Here is a 7,901-nt window from a genome sequence, read left to right as displayed (position 1 = left end):
ACAGGGTGCGTAGCCAAATCTTTGAATCGAAAATAAGCACTTTTTAAAAACTTTTCAAGCACTTTACAAAAATTTTCAAGCACTCAAAAAATTCATATTCAATCAGTGATATCATTGAAAAACAAAAACTTTTTATAAACAGTTTTAGCGTTAGAAAAAAAACCCAAAAAGAAACAGACGTAAATCGAAACAATCAGTACTTTCCCACATCATCGAGTGAATTCAACTTGACCCTGAACTCAGAACAAAAGTACCTGCACCCCCTACGTGAAAAAAGTGCTAGAAGTAAAATAAAATAAACAATAATAAAATTAAAATGTATTAAAAAGAAAAACATTGTATAAGGATCGGATATTCTCCATCCGAATTGGAGCTCTAGGGTTTCGGTTTCAAGTGTGCGCGCATGCGCAAGTCATAACGTGGGTACGACATGAAGTCGGCGTGCATGATTACGTAGCAAACACCCCATTTTTCGTGAAATGCATGGGATCCACCAGATATCACTGATGGAGAAAAAAGATTATTCGGGAAAAAAAGCACTTTTTAAAAACGCCAGTTGAAAAATGCACCTTTAAAAGCTTTTAAAAACGAAATCCCCAAAAAAGCACCTTTAAGTACTTTTTACAAACGCTACGCACCCTGATATATATATATATATATGTATACAGATAAAGTATAAGTAGTTTATAGCAATTTCTTTAAGTAAAACTAAACGGTAAATGTAATAAATTTGGTGACAATAATGCACATAAAAAATAACTATTACTTAGAGTAATTTAACTTTTACTTAAATTTAAGTTAAAATTTTAAACAACTATATATCAATTTTCGCTACTTAAAATTATCAAATACTCATTACTTACAGCTTTTTTCGAATATATTTCAATAGTTTAGACATTTTATTTCAAAATGAATTCTTAACTCAAGAAACACAACCAATTTTCTCAAGAGTTTAACAAGAAATGGATTCCTTTAATTGTTGAAATGAGATTTCGTTCTAATTCGCATTGTTAACTTGGAAACTATGGTATTAACATTGTTGTAATACCGAAATATGATTCAAACAAATTGTTATAGAACATAATTAATTTCTTTTCGTTTGTTTAAAAGTAAATACGAATTAGGTTTTTCTGTCTGTTGTTGATATTAGTTTTATTAATGTGAAAGACATGGAGTTATATAATATGCTATATTGTTGTTAATATTCCAAAAAAAAGTCGCATTTACATCATTAAATATGAATTTTTTTGAAAGATGATTACTTTTCGTCTATTAAAAAGTAAATTATGGTAGTACTTGAAATTAAGTCACATGTACCAGCACGTATCTTTTAGCACTTAATATAAAATTCATTGTTTCTTAACACACAAATTAGAATAGTTATTTTATTCTGATGAATCATTACACACTAAAAAAAAGCATGTTTCAAACAAAATCGATGAAGGAATGGTTTAAATAATGGACATTTTGGTTAGTATTACTAGAATTACGGTAGCTTTATTTTATCAGAAATGTTTTTACCATAAAGTACGATAATTTTACAAGAATTTTTCTTTCTTCGTGCAAGAATAATTAAGTGTCTCTCACTAAATAGATATTCCCAAGAAACTGAAGCGGTTAGATATTATTGGATTAAAAACTTCCTTCGCTTCAAAAATATACTAATTGGACATAACACTAGACATATTTCAAGCGCTCAAAAATAAGTGCCCATTTTCAAAATTGGTAAGACGTGAATGAGAAGAAACAAAAGCTGCCAGTGAAAAATTGAAAAATAAAGGTGAGAACTAGAAAAACTACTGTGGCCGTGAGGTTCAAAGCAGAGTTAAATGCATTTCTACGAGCTATGGTAGGTGGGTACTTTATTTACGTCGACTAGAACTGCACAATGGGCTATTGGGTGACGGTATGGGAAACATCCCTGATGATGATCCGAAGACATACCATCACCATTTTGATCCTCTGCAGGGGGGATGGCTCCCCTGGTTTGTAAGCCCGACGACTTGAGTGCTAACTCTTGCACTTTCCGGTAGAGCAGTTTAACGTGGACCCATACCATGCATCCTCCGTCCCTACGGATACTGATCAAAGTAGTCACCCACCCGCTTACTGACCTCAGTCAGTGATGTTTGACTTCGATGTTCTACTAGAAACAGTGTCCTTACGATCCGTCCACTGGGGGACTAACGAGCTATGGAGAGGGGGAAGTGATGTCATTAATATAATAAAATCGGAACTTGGGAAGACAATTAAGGTTAAATAAAAGAATCACCGGAGAGAGAGAGTGAAAGATAGGCGCTTTTGTTAATTTGATAGCCGTACTAAATGATGTCTGATTTAGAAAGGTGTTTCCGCGGGGATGGATTTCGTTGCAATTTTAATCCTGATGATGTACATTAACTCCCCAAGAAGTTTTTCAACATTTCCACCATATAACGTTTTTGAACTTGTACATTTCGACAAGACTAAAAATGACATTAAAAAAACTATAGCGTGGAGAGAGAGAGAGAAACCGTTTGCAAATTTGAAATCAGAGATACGAAACTGCCTGAAATTCGTTGAAAAAGTCTCATGTAACAGGAAAAAAAAAAGAAAAAAAAACATTGTGCCCAGAGTGAAAAACTATATATTTGTATACAAATTATATAGTTTTTCAGGTCATCAAAAATAAATTAGTAAATGCTTTTTATTTAAGTGAAATGAATATTATTGTTTAATTAAACTTGCTTATCTGAATAGTTAAATTTAAAAAAAATAATGACGGATAATTTTTTATGAATGATTCTTCTTTTACTTTATAAGGCAACACATTTAATTATTTTGAAGTTTATCGCAAAACGTGACATAATTTACTTTCTGCATAAGTAGTTAATTTAAGTAAGTGTATAAATTTTTTAAATATTTCTTTTATTAAATATAAATTATAAAAAGATTGGACACGCGTTTAACAGCTCCTTTAAATTTTCTTTCATTTTGGTTATCTTTGGTTATCATCACCTTTCTTTTAAATTATCCAAATTTTAAATTATAATTTATAGAAAAATTTTAATTCATATATTGGTAGTTTCTTATGTTGTTTGATTTTTTTTCCATCTTTCAATTGTTTTTTCCTTTACTGTAGAAAAATAATTTCCAATTATAAGTACATTAGCTGAATGAGTATGAAGGAAACATTCAGGAAAAAAGAGGGAGAACAGTCTCTTCTAGAACAGATTCTGATGCAACTTTTTTTTTCGTATTTAATACAGCTATAAAATAATCTCATAGAATTTATTTTTCCATTTTATTCAGTAAATGTTTTTAGTGAAATTATAATCGAAAAATGAAGTTTTAAGTCTCACATAATTAAGCTATTAAAAATAGTCTAAACACACTTAATCTTGTTTTATTTTTGAAGATAGGATCCAACTAGTGAATATGTTTAATTTCGTGACCTCATAATTTGAAACGAACACAGAAGATAAAAGAAATTCTTAACGAAATATTTTACTAAAGCATATCCTTCATCAGGTTAGGATAGTTGCATCCAATATGAAAAGCGCCGAAATAACCACCGAAATGATTTTGCGTGTTTTAATTCCAGTTTGTAAGATAACGTGGGTGTAATCCCCTCGGGGGGGGGCGTGAATATGATATTTAAAGACGCAACCTAGTATCTGGAATTTTTGAGAAAATCTAACCTAAATTTGTTTACATCAACAATTTATGTAACAACTTCAATGTTTGGCCTGCTAACTGCTCTATTAAGATTCTAATCCAAAATCTTAGCAATTTAATTTTCAAATTATGCCACGAAAACCTGCACATGAAATAAATTCTGTCTTAGCTAAAATTAGAACCTGTATCATGATCAACTGCTCTCTAACTACTTTTCAATGTTATATAGCTATTACTAGAGTGTCGCGGTGGGAATTTTTATGAATTATCATTTTTTTCTTCTAAAAATCTGTGAGTTTTTCAAAATGTTACGATTTGAGGTAATTTTTTTTAAAAATTTGATGTTGTTTTGTAATGTATTACTTATACTTCAATGGCAATTTGTTCTTCTTGGAACTTCAAAATTTATAATAGATAATTAAAAAAAAAGCTTAACAACGAACAGAAAAAATCAATAGAAAAATGGAATTTTTAAGAGAACTTTCTTTTATTTATTTTATCTATTGCATATTTTATTTTAATGAATTTATAGCGTTTTTTTTTTATTTATCTTTATCTTTACTATAGAAATATAATTTCTAGTATGCACAGTAGATTTGTTTGGCATGTTGGTGCAATTTATTTTTAAAATTTGGCAGTTAATTAGTTTGCATTGTATTAATTTGGTAGGTCTGAGGACTAATGAATTAACGATCAATGAATCAGACGTTGAGGTAGGAAAACTGATCCAGTTTTGGAAATTTAAGACAGAACGGCTACCTAAATAGCCGTTCTGCAGTTCTTCTTTGAAATTTATGAGTACTCGATGTTTGTCAACATCGAGGACGCTGTCGTACCACGGGTGAATTATTTTATGGCAAATCCTGTTTCGCCTCCATTGGTAATTTAAACTTCAGAGAAAAGTAAGTTTAGATAAACCTAGAGTAAATGATTAAAGTTTCTATGCTAAAAGAATGCTTTTGTTATATGAAAATACAAACAAATTATTGCAAGATAACTTCCCCATTGTGTAATGAGTAATCCCATTATCATTTGATTGCAGTTTGGTATATCTAAAAAACCTCTTCAGCTTTTGAAAATGTATCGTTTATTCTAGATTAATCTGAACTTAATTTTTCTATAAGTTATATTTTAAATTACTTACGTATACAAATAATTTTAAAATTTGCCACAAGGGCTTTCTCACACGGTAAAGCGTCGTATCGTTTTTGAAACATGCAAACGTGTTTAGCGCGATAAAAGACGAAACATATACAAAAATAATTATAAAATTTTGACCAAAAATTCTCTTCATCTGAATAAAAAAGTTAATATTGTGTTAAATTGAAAAAAAATTTTTTTTAACCCTTAATTTTAGATGCTTTTATTCTTTTATTTCTCGAGAAACTCCCATCACGCTTGGTAATTTTTTTCCCGCAACAACTTTGCAACCCTAGTTATAGGTGTGGGAATTGGCTATAAAAATTGTCTTAGCTCTGAAGTTTAAAGGACAGTTTCCTCAATCCTCGCTGAATTCCGAGTTCACGGTTTGCGAGAAGCTCAACGTTCATTTTAGTCGTTAATCTATGATAGGTGCATTCTGGGGTTAAGAGCAGAGTGATATCTGTTTCAAACACAAATAATATATAAAAACAGTAAAAATCTATAATTCGAATCTATAAAATGAATATTTATTATAACAACAATTTTAGATTGTTAAATAAAACTTATCATTTTTCAAAACCAATTATCTACCATTAAGTTATCAATATAAGCTAGATTAAATACTTAAAACTTTTAAGAACTGCTTTACATTTGACTGCAAATTTTTGAAAATTCACAGAGGATAACTCCCCAATAAGGTTAAACTTTTTACTTCGAGCTTGATTAGAATGTGCGGAAATTTTGTTGAATTCGCTTTGGTTTTACAGACATTTCGAAGCAAAATGTACGCACATGAAAAGTAATGTGCTAACTTAGTTTTACGCAACAATTAAGCAAAATATTGAGTTACAACTCAATTGTAAGCAGATATACGACCACAATGTGTTAAACTATTTCTATTATTTTTTCCACAATCTAATAAGATATATTTTCAACAGCGGTAACTTTATAGATCCATGTACAAATAACTACTCTTTTTTTTTTTTTGGCCTAAAGTATCGCTTATTTAAGAATCTGCTGCACTGATTTTAGATAAGAATTTATTTTTGTTACTCTCATCATGATACACATTTAAACAATTTTTTTAATTTACAAATGCTCTAAATAAATTATTTAAGCAAAAAATTTCTAGAATTTTCTATTTAAATGTGAATAAGTTTCTAAAATTCGATTTAGTAATTTCCCAGAAAAACAATCTTTAAGTTAACTAATTTAACAATGAGTGGTTGGGCAGCAATCATGAAACTGTTCTGATTCAGTAGCATTGTTATTTTTTTTTTTATTGTTTATCCTGTGAGATTTCTGGAAATGAATAAAAATGAAACGCATTAAGTTGAGAACTCTGCATTTAACCATTCCCCCCCCCCAAGTACTTGAGGGGAAAATATTTTAAATTTATTTAAAAAAAATTAATTTATAATATACTCACTTTTTATTTTAAACTATTTATTTTGAGCCTGGAAAACTTTGAAATGTTTTTAACTATGGGAAAGTCAATAAAAGTAAAAACATTTTCAAATATCATATTTTAATTGTTTTGTTTAGTATTTTTGATTATAAAATAAAATGTATCATTTAATTTTTAATTAGTTTAAAAAAGGCAATACTTCTTGACACATTTTACGTTTGTTTTAAGAATATTAATATGTTAAAAATTTTAAAATGCTTTAATTACCTTAGTCGAACAAAAACACATTTTAAATATCGCACATTTAATACCACTCTCTTGGATATTATATCAATGAATTTTTTTTTTCATGTTTGACTTGATTTCATCATTTCAATTTTTAAGGGTAATAAGTTTTTTGTTTCAAGTTTGATTTTTTTATTACAATTTCGCAGTAGATATTTATAATATTATATATTGCAGCAAAATTTTTTATTATTAGTTCGATTTGTTAATTTATCAAATTTTTTTTGTATATCAACAATATCCTCTAGACAATTATGTATATAATGCATTTTTTCTTGCGTACAATGTTTTTCAAGGGTAAAAACAAAACATATCGTTATATGTATTAAACAAATAATAATAATGTGGGCTTACTTCTTGAAATTCCATTGTTGTGGCGACACTTTTCCTCTCGCTGAAAATGCAGGGGAAAAAGCATTTGTTTTCAACTACTGTTTCCATATCGTAATTTGAAAATATTTCTTATTTTTAGATTAAAAAGCGAACGTTAAATGAATTTTTACAGCATTCTATAATGCTACTTCATAAAACTTTAAGGATTAATGAAAACTGTGGATTACAAGACTAAAGAAGTATCAAGAACTTTAAAATTATGTTTCACTGATCCCATATTTAACTCAAGGAAGGAACAAGTTCTAAAAATCTTCCTTTTATAAAGTTCTATAACAAAAGTCATTAAAAAAATAAAAGATTATTATTATTTTAGAAAAACAACTTGAAAAGGTGGGAACGTCAAAATAGAGAAAGCTGTTCCTAAGATCTTCACTATCAAAAAGATGTAATTTGTAAAGTGTGTGAATGAAGATATTTTTTTCTTCTTTAAGTTTTCCGACAAGTTACGTGATTTGATCTGGGCGGGATTTACTTTTCATTTACAAGTCGTATAACCAATCAGAAGATGGAATTGATAAAGGGTCTGTTAAATTACTATAATGTTATAATTTTCTCCGTAATCTTGTAAATTTTTTCCCTCAGAGTCCTTCTGATATGGCTCAGGTACTTTTAAGAGACGCTTCGTAAAATTTTACCTGTTGAATAATATTGATTAAAATTCTCATTCACAGGCGAAAAATTTTTCGAAAAGCATGAAACTAAATTAATTTTTTTTTAAAAAAAAAGATGTAAAGAATACCTGTTTCAAAACAATAAAATTCTTCATGATAAACACTTATATTTGAAAAATGCAAACAAGGGTACAAAAGCAAATGACATGCGACCAAAATGGGTTTTCCATAATGAATTTTCCATAAAATGAAAATGAGAGCGGATTCCCGTTCTTGCTAAGGTGTTGAACTTATTTATTACCTTAATAAAATTACAAAATTTGAGCAAAATAGGTCGAATATTCTCAGAGAAATCGACTATTAAATATGTGACTTTTTTAAAATTTGATTTCTCAGGAACTATT

At 28.8% G+C, this 7,901-nt stretch overlaps 1 non-coding gene across 1 annotated transcript in view; it reads right to left on the bottom strand.

The window, feature by feature from the left end:
- Window positions 1-7,289, bottom strand: part of LOC107456241 (uncharacterized) — a 19,452-nt gene extending 12,163 nt beyond the window's left edge. Inside the window, exon 1 of the transcript XR_011638154.1 lies at window positions 6,848-7,289. This is a non-coding gene — a transcript (uncharacterized protein). The remainder of the gene's footprint in view (window positions 1-6,847) is intronic.
- Window positions 7,290-7,901: the final 612 nt, after the last annotated feature.

The sequence above is a fragment of the Parasteatoda tepidariorum genome, chromosome 1 (genome assembly GCF_043381705.1).
Source record: "Parasteatoda tepidariorum isolate YZ-2023 chromosome 1, CAS_Ptep_4.0, whole genome shotgun sequence".
Lineage (NCBI taxonomy): Eukaryota > Metazoa > Arthropoda > Arachnida > Araneae > Theridiidae > Parasteatoda > Parasteatoda tepidariorum.
The sequence above is the reverse complement of the archived record's forward strand: the minus strand, read 5'-3'. Positions and strand labels throughout refer to the sequence as shown.